Source organism: Aethalodelphis obliquidens, unplaced genomic scaffold (assembly GCF_003676395.1).
Source record: "Aethalodelphis obliquidens isolate GAN/ISIS:26980383/991018 unplaced genomic scaffold, ASM367639v1 scaffold27, whole genome shotgun sequence".
Classification (NCBI taxonomy): Eukaryota; Metazoa; Chordata; class Mammalia; order Artiodactyla; family Delphinidae; genus Aethalodelphis; species Aethalodelphis obliquidens.
In genome coordinates, this window is record NW_020837971.1 from 19,709,363 (window position 1) to 19,734,225 (window position 24,863).

The window sequence follows — 24,863 nt, forward strand, 5'->3', positions numbered from 1 at the left end:
GGGGAACTATGATTCCACATGCCCTGCAGCCCAGCCAAAAAAATTAAAAAAAAAAAAAAAACACGTTGAAATTCTATTTAAGGGCCATTAAATTAGCAAATACACTTGAGAAAAGATATCCTGCATTGATAGAAGTCTGAGGACAATGGATTTTCATGCATTGCTAATGGCCGTGAAGATTTGTCAAATTTTCCACAGGTTATATGATAAGGTAAACAAAAATAAAAATTCTCATAAGCTACATCTAGGAATTCATCAAATGTAGTCCTGTAGATATTTGTGGTTTAGTAATCTTGGTACATCCAGACAATCAAATAATTGTAATTACTGGAAACATGTCCATGCCTATAGATTTATTAAAAAAAAAATAGCCTGGATTCTGAACAAAGGCTTACACATGAAAATATTTATTTCAGCATTTTTCTTACGTATAAAGATTTGAAGTTTTCTATAGGTCTCACATTTGGAATTGGTGAGTATATTATGACATATTAATATAATGTGGCCTCTGGAGGAGATGTTTCACCTTTTTTACAGTACATCATTAATATAAAATATATTCACATGTTCATGCACACATAGTCACCTTCAGATGTATATTATAGAGAGAAAGATATCTGAAATATACAGCATACTTTTAGTTGGGGATACTTTTGAGTAACAATGAGTTAGGCTAATTTTTAAATATTTTTTCTACTTTTAAGTACTTTCTGAAATTCATACAATAAACTTTTTTTTTTTTTTTTTTTTTTTTTTTTTTTATGTGGGTCTCTTTTCTTTTTTTTACTTCTTCCTTTTTCGGGTATTAGGCCCCGGACGCGCAGGCTCAGCGGCCATGGCTCACGGGCCCAGCCGCTCCGCGCTATGTGGGATCTTTCCAGACCGGGGCAGGAACCCGTGTCCCCTCCATCGGGAGGCGGACTCTCAACCAATGCGCCACCAGGGAAGCCCCAATAAACTTTTATAGATAAAAATGTTATCCCCCCGACGTATGTATAGGTAGTTGTTTTTAATGTTTCACTTAATGTATATGCTATTGGGTTAGGTTTGAAAAACAGACTGCAAATTTTTTTCTGAACAATATGATCAAATTTATATATAACTCTATACACAGATGAAAAAGACCACATAATTATGAAAGATTAGTTTCTTTTTTATATTCTTTAATTTTTCAAATGTTATTAATTTAAAATTTGAAAGATGTTATAAAATAAAGTTCATAAGAAAATTTTTCTTTAAAATTAGTTAAGTAGAATAACTCAGTATAGTCTACATTTTATCTGAAATCTATAAAACATTAGACTGTAATCACATTTATTTCAAAGTAGATACATGAGAAATTTTGTGATTTTATGGAAACATTGCCAAACATTGATTTCCAGAGTCACATGATGAGAAATCTTGTTGACATGATTTTACTTTTTTTTATTACAAGATTGTTATTTGGATCCCTGACATTTGGAATTACCAACAACTGTATTGGACTCTGAATTTCATATTTACAGTGTTTCACGGATTCACTGAAACTATAAAGCGCAGGAACCAAATAGCATGTTATATCCAACATGATTATTTAAATGGAAATAAGGCACATAAATTTCAAACAAAAAGAAATCTCATTAGCCATGGCAACACACAGGGCTTATCTGCTTTAGTTCACTCTAGTTCTGCGATGCATTTTGTGCTAATGGACTAAAATAGTCCTCAACTTAATTACAAGGTCTTCGGTGGATAACAGCATTCTTGTGTAATCGAACAAATTAAACTGGCCTATTTAAAACACTTACAGTATTCATTAGATACCCAAGCATTACTCAGTCTTGAAGACTTTGGACAGTGTAGCTATAATAAAGCTTTTTTTTTTTCCTGACATTCTAGAATAGAGTAACAATAATATGAAACTAAAGAATACACTGAGCATATTTTCTTTATAATTATTTCTTGAAGGATAGTGATTTTTTTCTTCTGCATTATTTTTTTCTAAGTTAATGTATATCGGTCGGGGTAATGAGCATACAGGACTTTAAAAACAGGTAACGATGTATCACATATGCAGCCCTTCCTGCTTTCTTCATTTTATTTCAGGCTATGTGAATCATTTATTTACTAATTTAGTTTTTAGAGGATTTGTTCTTTTTTCTTTTCTTTTCTTTTGGCAGCGTGGTTTGCGGGATCTTAGTTCCCTAACCAGGGATTGAACCCTGGCCCTCAGCAGTGAGAGTGCAGAGTCCTAACCACTGGACCACCAGGGAATTTCCTAGAAGATTTGTTGATAATATATTCTTTCAAAAACATTTGAAGTGACTAATGTAATTTTCACAAGCTTTGTGTAATCAGAACCAATGGGAAGAAGAAAATTGAGATATTTGAATTTTGAAACAGATGCTTTTATATGCAATTCTTTTAAGCTCCTAACACTTACGTATGTTTTTATTTAAAGTAAACTATTAGTAAATTTTCACTTCTTCCTCTCATAAAAAATTGTCATTAAAATCAGCAAGTATCACTCTTCCTCTCTTCCCTTTGGCATACATATGTCAAAATGTATTGGTGCTACTTGGGGGGAACCACCAGATAAAATTGCTGATATAAGAAGTGTGATATTCTATGGGTTTGCTTGCACTGTGACCTGTGCATGTAAAGTAGGAGTTCCATGCAAACTGAACTGGTTAGAAACTGGGATAAAAACTGGGGAGGGGGTGATGACACCTGATAACTTTCCTGCCGTGAGGAAACGCTGGCCTGAGATTCCTTGTGAGAGTGGTACTTGTTTGAGTCAAACATTAAATTTCTCATTTTAAAGATATTTTCCTATATTCAGTAGCTGAATATTTTTTAGTGGAAAATGTGGATTTTTAAGATATTGTTACTGAGATAACTGGTTAACCAAGTGGGGAAAATATTCTACTTTAATTTAAAAATGTAAAAAAAGAAGAAAAACTAGAGATAAATTTTATTAATTTTAAAAGTGTTTGCTGATATAAAGGAAAACAATTGATTTTGCATATTTATTCTACAATTTACCAACTTAATGGACTCTGACCTGTTCTATTATTCTTATTTTTATTTTTTAGCATTTGGCTATACAGTCATATCATGTATAAACAATGAAAGATTTGTTCTCCTGTTTTTGAGAGAAATATCACTTATTTTTTGTCATATTCGTTTGCCAGCACTTCCAGAAAATAAAAACAAAGATGCAGATGAATCCAGGCATTCTTTTCCTTTCTTCTATTTCCTACCTTTTATTGTGAAAAACACCTTTGGGGATTTTGGGGTTAAGGCCAACTGAAGTTTTGAATTAGTGTGTTACAATCAAAGGAAACTTCCTTTGAATTATTACACACCAATCATGCTTTGGGCAGAAATTGATTTGGAATTTTACTTGTACATCAGTGATTTAAATATCTGTTTGTATCCTAGTCTTAATAACATGCTCTTATTTTATCTCTGATTTTAAAAATAATTCATGTTCATTGGAAAATAATTCAAATATTACAGGAAGGTAGTTAGGAGAAAGCAATACTACTTATAAGCCACTAAAAACAAATTGACATGATAATGTATAGATTTTAATTCTTTTCTATGAGATGTCCATACACATAAGTCTTTCTAAAAGTGAGATTTTAATACTCAAGTTCTTTTGTACACTGCTGTTTTAATATAACTACATACTGTGGACACATAGCCATACAAACAAAATGTAGACTTACATTATCATTTAATTACCGAGTGGTTTCCATTGGTGTGGATAAATCCTGTTTATTTTTTAAGCTCAAAATTTAAATATTCATGTTGTTTCAAATTTTCACTTTGGCTCCTAGAAAATATATTTATATTTCCTTTTCTTTTGTTGTCTCCATCTCTGTATGACTCTGCCCCTATCTGTCAGTCTGTCTCTAGACACACACACACACAATGATAAGGAAGCCTCCTCCCAGGTTCAGAAGGAGCACAAACAAAGTAATAGCTTAGTTGCTTACCTCACAATGGCCATGGTGGTGAAGGTAGAAGCAGAAGCTGAGATTCACTTCCCACATAGCTTACGGGAAAAACACTCATATATTCATATGAGATACAAGAAAGAGTAATCATTGAGTGTAACCTGGAACAAATGAATGCATTTAGTAACAATAACAAATAATTAATTAGCCTGATGTCTGCAAGATTCACTTCCACCTATGTACACCTAAAAGACATAGGGTTCCCTTTGAATATTATGGCTACCATTCCTCTACTGTTTGTACAATGAAAAATATTGGCTTAATTCTTTATTTTAAATTTAGCTTATTTGAGTTGAACCTATTGGAAAAAGGAAGAATTCAGTAAGTTGTAGAAAATAATATATGTCTAACAACTATTTACAATTAAAATTATGGATGTATAACTAAAACAAACACAGATGACTGGGAGTGGGAGAAAAGAGAGAATAGAAAGAACTTTTTACCAGATATTTCTTAAAACCAGTCTTAGATCATAGTAGTAAACGTAAAGACTTATCATGGAAAATAAAATAACAAGAGCATTAAGAAACAAAATTTATGGAACAGGAGCAGGACTGTACTGAAGAGAAATTGATTCTCTGATATTATTATTGAAGAGGGAGGAAGAGAACTATAAGAACTTGACACTGAGCTTATGATAATATAAACCAAAGAAAAAGTAAACTTATATAAAGAAAGAGAAATTCAACCATTTATTGTATAGGACATTCTAGAGTCCCTCCTGCACTCTGATGAATTCCGTTACTGATAAAGTGTTAATCAGTGAGCAAAACAGACAACTGACTAAGTGTCTTCCACACAGAGTTTACACCCTGATGAAGGAGACACCCAATCAGCACACATGCCATAACATGTCTTGTGATGACAAGGGGTGGGGTAGGCTGTGAGTAGAGGGTGGGGGGAGAAGGAGCCGTGATGTGACACAGGACAGGCAGAGACGTCTTCTGCTAAGGTGACATTTGGGTCGGGATCTGAAGGAGGTGAGGGTCATGCTGACAGAGCTCAAGGGAAATGCCAAGATTCTGGGATGAGCGGATGCTGGATGTGTTGGGGGCACAGTTAGGAGCCCAGTGTGTCTACAGAGAAGTAGTTGGGGTGGGGGGCAGGGAGGAGGAACAGGGGTGGGTCAGAAGGGTTGTGGTCAGTGCAGACCATGGGTGGGGCTGCTCAGACAGTCCTCTGTCCAGCAGCTATTCCCAACTTTGGCTGAACACTGGAATCTCCTGAGGAGTTTGGAAAACTGTGGTTGCCTCAGTCTCACTTTCTGGGATGGGTCTTGGGTGTGGCCTGGGCACTGGAAATTTAGAAAGAAATTCCCCAGGTGATTATAGTTTGCAGCCAAGAAAGGACCACTGGTTTAGAGGTAGGGAAATGAGAGGAATCCAGCAAAGGGAAGTGAGGTGGGATTAGATGAAAGAAAGGGAGAGTGATGCTCTGGAGGTCAGGAGAACAATGTGGTTTGAAAGTGGGGAGGGATTAGTTTGTCAAATGCTACCTTTCTTGAGTCCAGCAAGATGAAATCTGATTCAGCTATTGGAACGGGCAGGGTAGGGGTCAATAGAGGCTCTGATAGGAGCTGTTCATTTGAGTTGTAGGATTGAAATACTGATTGGTGTGGGTTTAAGAGGCAAAGCGGGGGCAGAGAAAGTGGACACACTAATTGTTTACATACAACTCTTTCAAAAACTGTCTCTGTGGAGGTGTCTCACTGTTGAAGCAGAACGTGGGCTTGAGGAAGACTTGTTTAAGTGAAAGCCATGTTTTCCATAAGAAATAATCTAGTGGAGAGAACAATCTGATGATTAAATGAGGTAATAATTGTAAAGTGTTTTCTAATATTGTCTGGTTCACAGTGAATGTTATATAAATGTTTGCTTAATGAATGAATGATTCCAGAGAATGGGTGTGGAGGGGGGAATTCCAAGAGGAAAATCACTGAGTAGCTGGAAAGATGGGACACAGCTCAGTGTTTGGGGTCTATCCTCAGAGAATTCTCATACTTGATAGAGTATTAGTTATGTTATTAGATTTGGTGGAATAAATAAGAATTTTCTTAATTTAAGTGAAATAGAAAGTCCCTAGTTGAAAGTAAGGGGGTGGAAGTGTTGGGGTTTGGAGAGCATGGAGACTGGGAAAAGAAAGAGATTTAAGGTTTTTGTTAGCAAGTTAATGTGATATCCACCGGCCAGAGTGCATGCCTCTCTCCAGACGTTGATCTGCATGTTTCCTTTTATTTTAAAAATGCATCCATATACTGAGATTTTCCTAATCCCATTCTAATCAACTGCATAACACACCCCCATATGGGTGTACCCAAATCTATTCCACCATATCAAATGGTGGATATCTGAATTCTTTCTGGAATTTTGATATCAAAACTAACGTCACATCTCACAGTTTTATATGCATGTCATTTACATTTTTGCTAGTATTTATTTAGGACCTCACAGGATCAAAGGATAAATTCATATGTCATTTTAGTCATTTGTTTTTACTTAATATTTACACTATATCAGAGCACTAAACACAGTCCTAGAAAATCTCATAGAAATAAAGACCGGTACTTCCATAAATTCATGGAACCTAATATAGGCCCTCAGCACTCCCCAGCAAGCCAACTAATTTTCTCCCTTTTCTCTTCAAACCTACTATCCCCACTCCTTACCTGTCTCCTCCCTCATCAAGGAGTGAAAGCCATTCTCTAGATGGGAACCTCCTGCTCCTATACCTAAACCTACATGGATCGGTTTTTAATGTAATAGGGGAAGGGTATCCTCTCCAAAGAGAGTCCAGTCTTTGTACCTCTTCTACTGTATCAGAAACCATTCATTATCAAGTCTCTCTCCAGTATTTAGTAAACATTTTCCAATTGCATCATCTTTGAAGGCTCTTGAGGTTTTAACATCTAGAAACAATCTCCCAGACTTTCATTGACGCCCATGATACACACTGTTTTCTCACCACTTTTCTGATAGCCCGTTTAGTGCTCTTTGTAAGCTTCCCTTTCTCAGCTAGCCATGTTAGAGTTCTCCAAAGCTCAGTCCATCCCTCTTCTCTCTTTATTCTGTAATTTCTTCCAAGGTGAATTCATCTGTATCCACAGCTTCACTTACTGCACTAATCCTGGCTTGGGATACCTGGAGCTACACAGTCATGTTTCTAGATCAGATGGCCTTCTCTTCACTCCAGTCCCTTACATTGGCTGCTGAAGACGACAGCTCAAATCCTGCCCCTGTTTTTCTATTTCTCAGGAGCTAATAATAGTTTTTTATGTTTTTAAAAGATTCTAACTATATAAAAAGTAAGTAAACTGAATAATATATAACAGCGACCATACATGGCCAACAAAACCTCAAATATTTACTATTCGACCCTTTACAGACAAAAGTTGTCAACCCCTTTCAGATGACTCAGTCTCCTAAAAATCGACTAAGACCAAATCACAGTCTATATCTTCCACCTTCCCAAACCATGTTCCCTCAGTGAATGACATTATTCACTCACGTGTGTAAATCGAAAGCATAGTGCTTCTGCCTGCACACCTTTACTTCCTGTATCCACTCTGTCATCATGTTATATATTCTACAGCAACCTGGAATCCACTGAGTAATGTATATTTCAATGTCATCATCCAAGTCCAACATGTCACCATGTCACACCTAGCCTCTGTCAACCCTGCCCCTCCTGCCCTTGACATGGCTACTAGAATCTCCTTTCCTCAAGAAATCATTGGACACTTAACCCACGATTAACACTCTTCAGTGGTTGTCCCACAGGCTGTTGTGATCTGACGCCTGTCCACCTCCAGCCTCGCCTGCACCACCTGCCCCTCCCTCTCCCGCTGAAGCCGCACCAGCTTACCTCCTATAGCTTCATTAGACCATCTCCCTCCCAGCACAGGGCATCTCCATGGGTGAGTCCCTGTGCCTGGAAACTTTCACCAGCAACATCCTTCTTTGCTTATTGAACTTAATCCACCAGAGTGTACCTCACGCCCTCTCTAGGTCAGGTTCCATCTTAATATGCTCTCCTGCAATGTCCCTCTGTATGATAGTTGGCTGACGTGAATCCCCTCGACATGGTCAGGCTCACAAAAGGAGATCTGCCCATTACCTTGTGTTCCCTGAACTTAGCACTGTGTCTGACAATTATCACACCGAGAATAAACATGTCGTCAATGGGTGGATTGAGTCTCTGATAACCTTTATTACGTGAAGTCAGTGCAAAATGATATATAAATTCAATAAATGATTATGTACAATGAACTAATGCTTTTTAAAAGAAAATTAGGTATTTGCCTCACTATTAATCAAAATAAATCCAGGAGGATGAAATATTTCATGTGAGGCAAAGTAAGAGGAGGCAGTGTATTTATGGATGGCTTTCTAAGCGTGATTCCAAAGGCTGAAACAAAAAAGGAAATAAAGGGACTTCCCTTGTGGCACAGAGGTTAAGAATCTGCCTGCCAACGCAGGGGACACAGGTTCGATCCCTGGTCCAGGAAGATCCCACATGCCACGGAGCAACTAAGTCCGTGTGCCACAACTACCGAGCCTGTGCTCTAGAGCCCACGAGCCCCAACTACTGAAGCCTGCGCGTCTAGAGCCCGTGCTCCACAACAAGAGAAGCCACCACAGTGAGAAGCCCGTGTGCTGCAACAAACGTAGCCCCTGCTCACTGCAACTAGAGAAAGCCCACGCCCAGAAAGGAAGACCCAACACAGCTAAAACTAAATAAATACATTAAAAAAAATTAAAGAAAGGATATAAGACATTTGGCTGCATTAACATTTAAACAAAAAACATTCACATTCTAAACTTCTGCAGGAAAAGAATATGACTGATGTTGAAAATCAGAAAAATACTCCATAAGACAGAACATTACTAGTCTTCAAACCTGTAAAACTCACTCCATTGCCATTGTCTGTTACATGCATTTCAGGTGAAATCCTAGTAAATATAGATAGCTGTGTTTTTCTGTGTAGCTTCATGTCTATTTAGCATTCATTTGGACCTCATTTTATATTAAATTTATCAATGAATTGTGAAGAATCAATAAAGACTGATAAGTAGGGGTAATCATCCATGTGGAGAGGAATTTAAGGCTCCTTTCTCAGCTCCTACTGGAACACATTATTATCTCTGAGAGAAAGCACGGACTGTAGACAGGAATAGAAAAATTCAGTCCACTCAATGAACAATATTCTGCTAAGGCTCCTTACATGAATAGAATGCTTCAAGAAACACACCTGATGAGGCCTGTATGTTCTATTTCCTAAGAGACTATTCTTTAACTACAAAGAAATGATCCCATCTCTTGGGCCTTGGATCATTACATTTTCTGTGTTCTGTATCTTAAATTCACTAAAGAATTTCTTTTCTTCTGTCTTGTGTGTAAATGACTCTATATTGATTGGTTGAAAAGTGAAAGCTCCAGTCATTCTTTTAAGCATTTTCCATGCAATTTAAACATTTACAGTTTGGTATGTTGTAGGTATATAAACAAGCATGTTGATTTGAACATAAAATAATTGTATTATGAGGATGATGAAATACTTTATTCCTCTTCCATAAATATGAGCAGAGTTAGGACTAAGAAGGGTTTTTGAGAATAGTCTATTATTACCCAACAGTCACACTTTTTAAAAGGAATTATATGGGCTGTATTTATTTATTTGTTAATGATCAGTGTTTAAGTTTTATTATTGTTATACATATTTTTAGCATTTTATTTTTGCATAATTTAAAATCAAAGCAAAAATAAACATTGTAGCAAATATCACAGGGAAGTCCATGAGCGTTAAAACAAATTTCATGGATTGCTATTGCCAAAATTTAAGATGCTGTTGGGACTTTGGAGACCTGTGTTCCAGCCTTTTCTCACCTGCGTTTATTTGGAAAAGCATAGACTCTCATGAATTAAGTCCATGTTTTGTTGACCAGATGAGGCTTAGGAAACACATTGTAGAAGTCAATATCTATCATTTCATTAAATGTGTGGTGTAACTGATAATCTGAAAACTGGGAAATTGAATAAAATTTTTCAGAATAGGTAAATAGATAAATCAGATACAGCACAAAATTATGAAGCAAAATAGGAAAGAAACTTGTTCATTAGTTTGGGAGAATAGACTTTTCTCATCTTATTTTTTGCTTCTATTTAAATTAAAACTTTAAGGGTTAAGAACTCCTTTCTCACTTCAAATTTTATATGATTTCACATAACAGTAAAAAACAATAAACATTACATTCTAGTTATTATAAAAATAACAATAAACAGGTGGAGGAAATGACACTTATTATTGTCTAATTTAAATCATGGTGTTACAGTAGGATTTTTGCTGTAGTGAATTCAAACCCACTTCAGTGCATGCCGAGGAACCTTAACGAAGGGCTTCAGGGCAGTGATGCTTTGGTTGGATCACCTCAGTTTATAGAATGAGTAGCTTAACTTTATCACTGTGGGTTGCCAGTGATTTCTCCCCAGTCAGTCTTAAGTTAGCAAGCTGCCTTCTAAACCTAAAAGTGTAGGTCAGCAATCTATTTTACCATTTGGACTGATAGAAATGACAATTTCATATGGATCAACCTAATAATGAAGATGCAGACAACAGAGGGATTCCTTTGTTAGTTTTGTTGTTCTGGTAGACACAACCATTTGACAAACTCACATAGGATACTGAACTTCACCTTGAATTTCCTTGTTTTTCCAAATGTCTGGTTTCATAAATTGCTGATTACACAATTTGAGGTAGAAAGAGCTTTGGGATATATATAAGCCAAATTTCGCCATTCTATATAGGTGACAGTACTATGAATAATAGTAGTGAAATTTTGGTAGACATAGTAAATGCTCAATACTTTACAAAATGCTTTGCATAAAATACCTCCTTTAATTTTTGTAAAAACCTTATGACCTCAATGTTATCATTACTTACATTTTACAGCTGGAACTAGGATCCAAAGTTATTCAGCTTCTTTGTTCTTGATCCGAACTGCTGAACTATAATGCTACTATCTGAAAACCCAATGATGTAGGTTTCTAATCTTAACCTCATTTCCTAGATGAAAAAACTAAAACCAAAAGAGGTTATGCCCTTACCCCAGGTCACATTTTACACTCTGCTCCAATTCTATTCACAGCTGGGCCTGAAATAGATTTAAATGTCAAAGTGATTTTCTTTCTCATAGATACATATTTAACTCAAAATAGTCTTCTATTTATTCTTTCAATCACATCAGATGATAGTATCTTAATTCCATGCAATTTTGTCACTCCTATTTGTCAATTAGGGCTTTTAATGTTACAAGTAATCAAAAGGAAACAAGTGCAAACAGTTTTAAACAAAAAAAATATACTTGAATTCAATTGCATCACTCATAAAACTGTAAAGTCCATAGATAGGGAAAGCTTTGGGTTTGCTTTGATTTTGTACCTTCACCTTGACAAAGACCCAGTTTCTTTTCCTCTTCACATGTGACAGATATTTTTTTCTCCTGAGGCTGGATTCTCACACCTGGTAGGAAAATATGTGGTGACAGTTCCAGGCTTCAAGTTCATGACGTCTGGTAGGTTTTTCAGATGATCAAGGAATGCTATTTTCACAAAAGTCTCAACAAATCTCCCTCATAGTTCAGTTTAATAGGATCAGATTCCAATTTCTGATTTGATTCTTTTAGCCATACAAATTCTGTGTTTTGAATGGCTTACTCCTGATTAGATTAATTCAGATTCTAAGAGTATTACTTTGATTAGATTGAAAGTAATCAGTGTTCAACCATGTAACTGGGTCAATGCCATTCTCTTACCTAACCCACCAAACAAGCAGAAGAATAAGACTGTTACACAACAGGAGAGGTGTAATAGGATTGTTGTTAAGACACAAAATGCCAGCAAACCTATGGCCCAGGAAATTCATGTGATAGTGATCCCTGAACTAAGGATGTGCCCTCGGAGCCCTGTGGAATATTTGCTTTTTTGTTCTTATGTTTTAACCTTTTAATTATGAAATGTAATTTAGGCACTGAAAAGTCTGTTAAACATAAATGTATGACAGCATTAATCATTATAAGAGGAACATTGGTGTAATCTGTTACTAGGTTAAATGATAGCACATTGTCAGACCTGAAGAAACTACCCACATGGACCCTCAAGATCACCATTCCTTCCAACTTCCCTAAAGGTTACCAATAGCATAAATGTTATGGTACTCATTTCTAATTCCTAAGCACTGTAATTTAGTTTTTCCCGTTTGAGGGACTTTATGACAGTTGAATCGTACAATGCAGGTACTAGCTCTAAAAATCTGTAAAATTTCTTCATGTTGTTGTGTGTGTTGTCTGCATTACACTGAATGAAAATACCACGTTTTATTTATACATTTTACTATTAATGGACATTTGTGTAAACTCTCATGAACATTTTGTAAGGTCTCTTGGCACATACTTGACTTCACTTCTGTCGGATATATACCTGTAGATTTGTTGGGTCATTGAAAATGTATATGTTAACATATTAAGTACTGTCAAATGGTTTTCCAAAGTAGTTGTACCAATTTATAGTCCCGCTAGCAGTGGCAAAGTTTCTCTTCTCCCACAGTCTTGCTAAATCATGCCATTACTAGTCAATTTCATGCCACTACATGCCAATTTGAGCCAATTCTGGTGAGTATTCACCGGTGATATCTCATTGAAGCTTTACTTTGCATATCCCGGACTAGAAATGAGATTTATAGGTCTTTTTGTATGTTCTCTTTTGTTAAGTGATTGTTGAAGTCTCTTACACATTTTTCAATTAGGCTGTTTGATTTCTTATGTATTTACAAGTCTTTACACATTCTGTTATTACCTACTTGACATTTGCTTTTTGCATTGCAAATATCTTCTCCTGCTCTATGACTTCTTTTTCATATTCCTAATAATGTTCTTTGACAAAGAGTTCTTAATGATGTAGCTAAAAGTATTAATTTTAAAATTTATACTTACTGTTTTCTGTGTTATATAAAACTATTTACCTACTGATAGATCAAAAACTGTTCATCTATGTTACTTGTTAAGCTTTATTATTTTTTGACATATGTAGCTAGCTATAACCAGCTTGGAATTGATATTTGCTTAAGGTATATAATAGAGATAATATTATATTTATTTTTACATATAGCTTTCCAATGTCACAGTACCATTTAATGAAAATAATCCCTTCTGTCTTGGCTAAATAAACATGTGGGTACAGATATCTCTATGAAATAGTGATCTCATTTCCTTTGGGTATATACCCAAGCGTAAAATTACTAGATCATATGGCAGTTTTCTTTCTTTTTTTTTTTTTTTTGGTGATACGAGGGCCTCTCACTGTTGTGGGCTCTCCCGTTGCAGAGGACAGGCTCCGGACGCGCAGGCTCAATGGCCATGGCTCACGGGCCCAGCCGCTCCACGGCACGTGGGATCCTCCCGGACCGGGGCACGAACCCGTGTCCCTTGCATCGGCAGGCGGACTCCCAACCACTGCACCACCAGGGAAGCCCGGCAGTTTTCTTTTTTGAGGAACCTCCGTACTAGTTTCCATAGTGGCTGCACCAATTTACATTTCCACCAACAGTGTAAAAGTGTTCCCTTTTCTCCACATTCTCTCCAACATTTATCTCTTGTCTTTTTGATAACAGCCATTCTAACAGGTGTGAGGTATCTAACAGGTACTCCCTTTCAATAGTCAGTCACTCACCCATGCATTCGTTTATTCATTCATTCTCTCTTGTTTATTGCACTGGCAAAACCATCAAACACAATGTGGAGTTTTGTTGCAGTCAAATATCCACATTTTGTTCTGTGTCTCTAATATAAAGCTTTCAACATTTCAGGTTTTTCTATATATACACTTTATCAGATTAAGAAAGTTCTTATCTATTCTCAAATTGCTAAAAAGTTGTGTCATGAATGGACATATATTTTTATCAAATAAATTTTCTGCATCTTATGCAATCATGAGATGACTCTTTTTATTTCATTTATGTACAGACTATTTGATTTACTACTATTTGATTTGATTTACTAACCATTTTAGGTGTACCTTCTCTTTATTGGATCATTCTCCTCCAGAGGTAATAATCAAAATGGTAAACAACTGGCACAGCAGAGGCACCATGTGAATAAGAATGGACACAGTCGATAAACAAGTGAAGCCATATAGGTTCACAGCAGCTGCATATCAGCTCAGCTCCACCTATTAATTGCACAACCTGCACCCAAGTTTGTTATCAGGCTTTTTGTTTTTTTAATTTACTACTTTTAATCCAACTTTTCTTACCAAGTATAAGTGGAACTTGTTCATATTATATTATCTTTTAATAGATAATTAAATTTCCTTTGTTAACGTGTGTTTAAAATTTTTGCATTTAGTAAGAGTGGACTTTCTTTTTTAAACATTTGTATGAAGATTGTGAAGCAAAATGAAGATAATATGAATTGGAGAGTGTTCACTTACTCCTCTATTGTTAGACGTCATTGTGCAAGTTGAAAACATTTTGTCCTTGAATGTTTGGTAGAACTTACCAGGGAAGCCACTGAAAACTAGAGACTGTGTGTGTGTGTGTGTGTGTGTGTGTGTGTGTGTGTGAGACTGCTAATTCAAATGAAAAGCTAAATAAGCTAAATAAATAAGCTAAATAAAGTTTGCTAAGTTTTCACATCAGTCTTGATAAGATACCTTTTTCAAGAGATTTGTATATTTCATATATATTTTAATTCAGTGGGATAAAGGCATACATTTATCCATCTTATTATTTTATTGCTTTTGTTTGTTTGTTTGTTTTGTTTTGTTTTTTGCGATACGCAGGCCTCTCACTGTTGTGGCCTCTCCCGTTGCAGAGCACAGGCTCTGGACGCACAGGCTCAGTGGCCATGGCTCAGGGGCCCAGCCGCTCCATGGCATGTGGGATCTTCCCAGACCAGGGCACAAACCCATGTCCCCTGCATCAGCAGGCAGACTCTCTACCACTGTGCCACCAGGGAAGCCCGCCATTTTATTGTTTTATAGCATGATCTGAAGTGATGTACCCTTATTCATTTCAGATAATGGTTTATTTATCACTCTACTCCCTTTGAATTTTATTTTATTTTTTTCCCTAATATTTTGAGATTTTTTCAGCCTCTTTTCTGTTATAATATATGCATATAAAGTTAAAATTACCCTCTAAATATTTCTTAGTTTTGATGTATGGCATTTCTCTTATTATTCATTTCAATTTTCTTTGATCTAAGCGTTATTTAGAGTCTATACACATTTTATTTTTGAAACATCTATATTTCCTCTGGTTATTTATTTCTAATTTAAATAAATTGTGGTCAAGGAAGGAGGTACTACTTATAGTTTCAATCATTTCAATTTATGACCTAATAAATATTCAAAGATTTTACATGTGTTTGAACAGAATGTGTATATTTTGGGGTTCATTACTCTCTATATATTTATTAGGTGACATTGATTGTGTTGCTTAAATCTTATATATTTCAGCAGTATTTTCTATTGTTTATTTTATCAGGTACTAAAAAAGGAAAAATAAATACCTCAATATGATTGGGGATTTGTCTTTACCTGCTTGTATTTGTCAATTTTTATACTTTATATATTTTGAGGTCATGTTTTTAGGTGCATATTAATTTAGAATTGCAAAATATTTCTGCTGAATTAATTCTGATGAATGAGAACTTTTTAAATTCTTAATATCTGCTATGTCTTCTGCTTAATTTGTTTATTTTTTCTGAAATTAATATAGATACTTCCTTGTGGTTGAAGTTTAAGTCATATATATCTTCTTGCATTCTTTGACGTTCAAGCTTTCTGCATTGTTATGATTTAGGTATGTTTCATTAACATAGCATAGAGTAATTTGTTTTGCTTTTTTATTCTGTCTAACAATCATTTTCTCATTGGAATTTTGTGTCTACTTTACATTCACTATAAATATCTAGATACTTTATTTTAAATTTAACATCTTACTCTGTACTTTCTGCCTCTGTGCTGTTCTCGCTTTCTCTGTCTCTCTGTCTCTGCAGTATATAAACCTGACTCCCCCACATGCTGATCCCCTGCCACAGTGAAGGCCCCTCCCTGGAAGATTGTGAGGGGGCCTGGGCCATGGGGTAACATGGGGAAATCCCCTCTCTCAGGAAGCAGAGAGGGGCCCTAGAGGTTTTCTCTTCCTCTTAGCTCTGCCCCGGGGGCTCGGGGAAATGGTTACCACATCCTCCTCTCTCAAGTGAGGGATGTTTCTTGCTAAATCTATTTTCATTTTGGAAAATATATATATAAATAAACAGTTTTATATAAAAAATAGAAATAACTACAGATATAGTTTGATAAATATGCATACATACACACAAACACATGTATATACATATATACATGTTTATATATACATACAGTTATTTCCTAATAAGATATTTTAAAGCATTTTAATGTATTTAATAAACCAAAATTTAGGTATTAATGTATTTGTCTCCAATCACAATAATGTATTTTATTGTTTTGATTATCCTTCATTTCTTCCTGAATTTCTTGCTTTTTATCTGGAATTATATTTCTCTGCCTTAAAAAATAACTCTCTGTATATTTGCTAATGTGGATGGGCTGTTTGCAATTTCCCTCAGTATTTCTTTTTATTTTCTCCCTGAAAATGTCTATATTTCACTTTCATTCTTTAAGGCTCTTTTTCCTGGGCATCTATTTCTAGGCTGGTGGTTATTTTCTCACCACTTTAAACTGTTTGGCCTGTATTAGTTCTGTTGAGAGTCAGTTAATGCTTGTCCCTTTTAAGATAATCTGTTTTACTTTTGGCTTCTTTTAAGATTTTTTTCTCAGTAATTTATGTCTAATACTGTAAATGTTCCTAGATATGTTTTTATGCATTTTTAATGATCCTTGGACCTTAGAGCTTCTTGAATCTACAGACTGGTACCTTCTGATCAGTTCCATATACTGCCTCTTCACCCATTTTCTTTTTTCTCCTTTTGTGGGGCTCCTACTAGGAGTTCAATTAAATATATGTCAGTTTTTCTCATCGTATTCCCTTTGTTTGTCCTTTTAATATCTATCATTTATCTTTTTTTCCCAATCAATTATTCTGAATAGTTTCTTTCAAATATTTTAAGTTATTAATCTTTATTTAACTCTTCTAATTTGTTGTTACCATCTGAAATTGTAATTTAAATTATTGCAATTTTTTGTTATAATTTTTTAATAGACTCACCTGGTCCCTTGTTTTTTCTTTTTTTCTTCTCTAGTTCTTTTTTTTCCTTTTGTTTTTTTTTAAACAATATTTTTCTATTTATTTATTTATTTATTTTTGGCTGCGTTGGGTCTTCGTTGCTGCATGCGGGCTTTCTCTAGTTGCAGCGGGTGGGGGCTAATCTTCGTTGTGATACATGGGCTTATCATTGCGATGGCTTCTCTTATTGCAGAGCACGGGCTCTAGGAGTGCGGGCTTCAGTAGTTCTGGCATACAGGCTCAGTAGTTGTGGCTCGTATGCTCTAGAGCATAGGCTCAGTAGTTGTGGCGCATGGGCTTAGTTTCTCCACAGCATGTGGGATCTTCCTGGACCAGGGCTTGAACCTGTGCCCCCTGCATTGGCAGGTGGATTCTTAACCACTGCACCACCAGGGAAGTCCCTCCTGTCTTTGTTTTTTTTTTAATAAATTAATTATTTTAAAAAGTTCTGTACTTGAATTTAATGTAACAATAATAATTTTAACATAAAAATATAGGGATAATTACTGAACATAGTCTAATTATCTTAAATTCTAGTCCTTGTAATTTCAGTATCTAGAGACTTCTTTGGTGTAGATCTTTTCTTTTTTTGTTTGAACGTAGATCTTTTCTGTTGATTGTCACTTATTTCTCTTTGTGTGCTGGTTATTTTTAATTATGGACCAATTTATACAACTTGCTTTTAGAAATTGTTTGTACAAGTAACTTAAGATCTAGGTTGATGCTATCTGCTTTTAGAAATTCTGTAATTTTTCTAGGTTCACGGGGAACAACACATCAGGTAAAACCTTATTTCAGTTTCAAGTATCGATTGAAGTTTATTGCATTTATCAGATGACCTGAAGCTGGGATTTTATCTAGGCAAAAGATTGCTTGATTTTTAACTCTTCCTTATCATACTGTTCAAACTTTTGGCAATTCACCTCAAAATATACAAACCTATCCCCTCCTGCTGTCAGATCCCAGAATTCAACATTCACATCCCTGGCGCTTCATGCTGAAATATAAACTACACAGCCCCTCAAGTGCCCCCATGGAGAAATAGTGTTTCCAGATGTTGATCTTCTGGCATCTGTGGTGGGCAATGACGGTCATCAGAGTAGTTTATCTTCCGTTTTAAAAGACTGTTTGCATGTGTCCAACAGCAGCCACCATGCCTGTCTTGTTCTTAGATGTGCAGCTCTGGCCTTAGGCCTTTGTGTGTCTCACTGCAATATGGTGGAGTAAGCTGTCTAGCCTGTGTTGAATTTATCTCTTGAATAAACTTGCTTCTGGTTAACTGTAAAAAAAGAAAAAAATTCTAAATTTTCCTAGCTCTGCATCTTGACCCAGTAATTCTTCTCTATTTTGTTAACCATCTGATGATGCATTTAGTGATTCTGTATATATTTTATTTTTATTTGCCCAGTATATATATTAGGGAGGCTGAGAAGTCCCAGATCTGCAGTCATCAACCTGGGGACCCAGGAGATCTAATGGTGTAAATTAAATTCCAGTCCAAGTCTGAGTCTGAATGGAGGAGAGGACTGATGTCCCAGCTCAAGAAAAAGGCAGAGAGAGAATTCTTTCTTACTCAGCCTTTTATTCTATTCAGGTCTCCACTGGTTTGGATGAGGCCCACCATCTGCTTTACCAAGACTACTGACTTAAAGGTTAACCTCATCCAGAAATACTTTCATAGACATATCCAGAAATAATGTTTGACCAAACATCTGGCCACCCCATGGCCCACTGAAGTTGACACATACAACTAACCATCACACCCCAGTGTCCTAGTTGTCCTCGGTAAGACAATTTGTCTGAATCACCTAGTCTGGCATTACTGGAATTGGAAGTCTTCATAGAAACTTTTAAAAATAGGGAGACACTCTGCTGTTAAGAATTTATCTTCTTATAGACTGAGAGAAACTGATATAGCCATGGTAATCTCCAAATATCTAATATGAGTGAAATAAATATATCATTAAAATCGATCCTTTAAATGTGCCATGCAATCTTTTTCTCTTTCAATACTCCATTGAAGCTAAAGAATTCTCAAATTATGAACTATAAATTTTGTTTGTAACATTTCTGCTTAAATAGGTCATTATTACTTCACAGTCTTTGAAGACTGACACTTAGGCAGAGTTCCCTGTGAAATGAGAAGTATTAAATTTGAGTAGTTTTTTTCTTTAAAAATTATATTATCTCCTTAAGTTTCAATTATCTAATTATGCTTCTAATGAAAATATGTCACTTTAAACAGAGATAGCATAGTCCTTGAACAACTACCTTTAAAAAATAATTTGCTCATTGATCTCAGAAAGATGAATCAGTCCTTAATCTGAGTCATCAATCATTTTGAACATCTACTGTGTTATTATCATTCACCACCTAAATGCTTTCTACTCTCCCTTTTCTATTCGCTTAGGAGGTTTGAGAAGTAAATGAAATTTAGAGCCATGAAATTGTAATTAAAGTATATCACTATAGATGAGAAAGTAAATAGATGTCTAATTTACATTCTTTAAATATTAATGGATAGATGCAGTGGGAAAAGTTCTGTAACTTCAAAATACATAATAAACCATCTTTCATATAATATTTTAGGCAACCTTTATAAAATACTTTATCACGTATTTATACACTTTTGGTTATGTAACACTCATTATAATTTACCATGGGAATATCTCTTCCTTGAGTGTCATTTTAAGGATTTAAAGAAAAATTGTTTTATCAAGAAATACATTATTCCACATATTTGGAATATGTACACAAATGTTTAAAACGTATACATTTACTGTATTACTAGGCACACCCATCTCCAATATAAAATACATAATATATATGTTTATTGAAGTATAGTTGATTTACAATGTCGTCTTAGTTTCAGGCGTGCAGCATCATGATTCAGTATTTTTGTAGATATATTCCATTACAGGTTATTACAAGATAATAGGTATAATTTTCTGTGTTATACAGTTTATCCTTGTTGCTTATCTATTTTATATATAGTAGTTTGTATCTGTTAATCCCATTCTATGGAATATTTTCCTCTCAGTATGCTTTATTAGTACAGATCTTCCTTGACTCAAGATGAGGTTACATCCCAATAGAGCCATCATAAATTGAAAGTATTTTTAGTCGAGGATGCATTTAATACACCTCTAATATACCAAGAATCACAGCTTAGCCTAACCTACCTTAAACATGCTCAGAACCATTACGTTAGTCTACTGTTGGGCAAAAGCACCTAACACAAGCCTATTTTATAATAAAGTGGTGAATATCTTCTGTAATTTATTGAATACTGTGCTGTACTGTCTGGGTACAGAATGGTTATAAGCGTATCAGCTATTTACCCTCCTGATGGTTTGGCTGACTGGGGGCTGTGTCATGCTCAGTCTCACAGGAGAGTATCTACCAAATATCTCTAACCTGGGGAAAGATCAAATTCAAAATTTGAAGTGTGGTTTCTACTGAATGAGTACTGCTTTCACACCATCATGAAATTGAAAAATCGTAAATTGAACCATCATAAATTGAGGACTGTCTATAATTTGCAGTGGACAAAGGAAGTGTGATCCATCTTCGAGGATCACTGCTGTATTATACCACCTTAAGCTGATGTATGCAGGGCCTCTCCTTCATGTTTGTTAGTGCTGGTAAAGTAAAAATAAAGATTTAGGACCACTGTTATATAATTACATTGTTAATCTTTTGAGGATTCAGGGCCCAAAGTTTAAGTTGATCAAGAGGAGTTTCACTAACAATCAGATGTGAACACAACCTGATTTGTGCATGCACAATCACAAATATATATGCTTACATATTTTCTTGAATTATTTCAACAGTACATGAAAAACTACATAATGTTGCCCAGTGGCATGAACAGGTTGCATAGCCGTAGTGGTTCTCATGAACTGGTTGATCTTTAGCGCAGGATAAAGAGTGTGTGACCCAGGGAGATTGACTGACAGGGCACCCCATCTTGCTGACCAGAAGAACCCCTTGGTTATTGCTACCCTGACTCTGTAACCCTCTATTAAGTTTAGCTCAGTAGAAACTTTCTGAAAGTGTTGGTTCACCCTTCATTTTCATCACAGTAAACAAACTGACCCAAGTTTGTTGGGACAGGCCACCTTGCTTCATCTCATGCTTTTCTAATAAAATCGCCAATTGTAATTTATAAAGATATCAAGGACTTTAGTGGAAACCTTCTTTGTGTAGTAAATGCCACTTTTGTTCTGTGGGAAACACGTACCCATTTATAGTGTGCAGTTTTCTGGCATACATTTTGAAGAGATTTCTGAATACATCTACTCTATTGAGATTTTTATTCTCTGGGGATTATTTATTGTTCCCATTTGTCTTCGGGTAACCTGTGACTAATTGCTATGTAGTACACTGATATTTCAATAGTTTTAATTAAAGTGATTTGCTAAAACCATGCATCATTTTCTAATGATTTTTTGATATCATTTTCTAATGAAAATGGCCCAATGATTTTACCCAGAAAGAACATTCCTAGCAACCATTCCCGTCACCCACCCTCACTCCCTAATGAGCAATAAATTAACTATTAGATACAGCTGTGCTCAGGAACCAACTATATCTTTAGGATGAAGACAATGACCAGATGTTACCAGTAAGACTGGGGCTGGGGCTATAGGCTACCTGGACACTGGGACTGACCCAACAATTACAGTGAGAGTTCAACTCTTGGAAGAAAATGGCTTCAAAAGGAGGAGGGGGTTAAGACCAGAACCCCTGTGTAAGAGAGAGGCCGGAGCAGGACCTCCACCCGTGAAGGAAGGCTGGACAGGAGTGTGGCTGTCCTTTGGCACAGTCCTTGGTGAGGAATCGCCATTCTGAAAGATGTTAAGAGACAGGAACAAACTAGATGGCCCCACATTGGAAATTAAGCCCATCCAGTAGGTGAGAGCTCTGTGCTGCCATTATAACATCTGGTGCTTTATTGGGAGTCCTGAAACCCCAGGAGAAGGGATGAGCAAAACAAGAAGAAAAGAGAAGCTCCACTAAAGTTATACCAAAATTAAAATTTTATAAGCAAAATCACACATATATATAAATTATGTATATATAATTGTTATTTATTTGTTTATTTATATACAAAATCTAAATCAAGAGAAATTGTACCTTAAGAAAGAAAAATAATAAACACAGAAAATAACTTAAAAAATGAGCTTACAGTATGGAAATAAAGACAAGGATAACTTCTCTTAAAAATGACAAAAATGACAAGAGGAGTTGATGGACAAGGGGTGGCAGCAACAGAATAGTTTTAACAACCCTCCTGTGCCCTCCCACCTCCACGCTGCAGTGGGCAGGACAACTTCACTGTCTACAGGAAAGGAAAGCCAAAGACCCCAGGACACCATCGAGGACCATATGTGGTGACAAAGTAGCCCTGTGTTTCCCAAAACAGAGGAGGCTGGTGATACACCTGAGACAACACCAGAGTCACTTCCACAGGGAGGTGAACGGAGGGACACGCCTTCTCACGTCCTGTGAGTCAGAGGACACAACTGTCAGGATTAAGTTCCACCAGAGAGAGAAGGAAAGGTGAGCTGGGCAGCAGCACTGGCCACCAAATTGGCAGGTGAATGAAGGGTTCTATAGAAACAGTCCATGCTGGAGCTGCCTGGGTCTTAGAAGCTCTAAATTAATCAATGCAAATCCCTCTAAGGAAAAGCCCCACAAAGAGGTGACATTTCTGTGAGCAGAATTCACAGTAAGAGGGACAGAGGTAGTAGAGGCAACGGAGAAAATGGATTCAGACAGAAGGTGGAGGGGTAACCATGCTTGAATATTTCACAAAATTTGAAGCTGCATTTTTGAAAACTGTCTTCTAACAATAAGTGTGAGCTCCAGAACCCTAGAGCTCCACAGGGGCGAAGCTAGAATCATCATTTCACCTTTCCTTCAAAGAACAGAGGAAACGTTGTCGCCTCCCTTACACATGAAGGAGGGAAAAGATTACAGTCAGATTCCACAAACATTTTATGAAAAATATATGAAGAGTAAAGAGAGTAGGACTCTACAAAATGATGATGCAGCCAGAAAGACAAGACCCCAAAGCCATTAGTCTGTACCTAATAATCCAAAGGGAGCTAAAATAAATTACAAGAGCTATAAAATTTATGAAAGCAGAGCACACATTAGAATTCAAATATGTACTCAGAAATAAAATGATTGGAGAAGAGGGAGATTTAAAAAGAGAGGTGACAGACAGAGGAAGAATTGCTAAATGAAATGAAAATCATTTGTGCAAAGAAGATCAAATTAGAAGGAGCATAAGGGAGAATTAACACCAGGAATAATGCCATAAGAGAAATAAAATATGGGTAAAAATGGCTTGACAGAAAGTGATAGCTATGCAAGACAGCGTATGTGTGACAGGACACAAAGAAGGAAACCAAAGCAACAGAATGAACAGAATGGCAAAAACTATAATTCAAGAAAACTCTCCTGAAATAAAGCCAACTTGGAATTCTGTATTCAAAGAGCACACTGCATCCTTGGGAAAACCCCTTTGAGGGGCCAATGATGAAATGTATTTTGGTAAAACTTTAAAATTCTAAATAAAAAGAGATTTAAAAAAATCCTCCAAGAATCCAGAGAAAAGGACTAAGTTGCTTCAGTAAGAGAGACCCAGTAATTTATCATCCAGACTTTTGCGAGTAGAGGGGATGCTAGTAATGATTGCCATGGGACACATGCTGTAAACCAGGAATATCTTAGCTGAAGGAACATTTGATCATTCTATTTAAAAAGGAAAAGAAATTAAATTGCCATCAGACTTTTTGACAGCCATAGAGATAATAGAGTAGCAGATTTAAGTTCATCAAGGAAAGAAAATGGGAACCAAAGATTTTGTATATGTGACCAAACTGAGCTTCAGACTGCCAGCAAGTTGTAATGAACCTGCAGAAACTCATGTTTTCCCCTTGACTTGATTCCCATACACCAAAAGATCTATACAAGGAAGATGCAAAACAAAACAGTTCACATAGTCAGACTACAAAGAACTTAGCCAACTCCACAGATTTTATAATTATGTATCCAAATCATAACACAAATAGCAAAGAATAGCTGTTATTTTCAGGTTTACATGAAATTTTCCATAGTTTAGACAGCCAAGAAAACCTTAATAAATTACAATGGAGAGAAATAATCCAAAAAGCATGTTCTGACTACAATCTATTACCATGATTAATTTAAATAAAATGTCTTTTTCTTAGAAATTAAAAGAAAGCTATCAAAATCTCTTTAGATAATTTTAATATAATCCCAAATTGTAGTTTTTTTTAGGAAATAACATTAATAAACATGACGTATTAAATTCTATGGTGTAAAATCAAATGCATAAAGATTAAAAATAAAAACAAATTGAGAACCAAACTCTAAAGTAAGAAAATAACAAAATAAAGCAAAAGAAAGCATAAGGAAAAAATTGATAAAGAAAAAACAATTAGAAACATTATGAAATAGAATTTAAAAATAGTGGAACTAATAAATACAAAAGCTGGTTTGAGAAAAAGTCAATAATAATGAGAGTGCATAAATACACTAAATTTGAAATGACAAGGGGACAT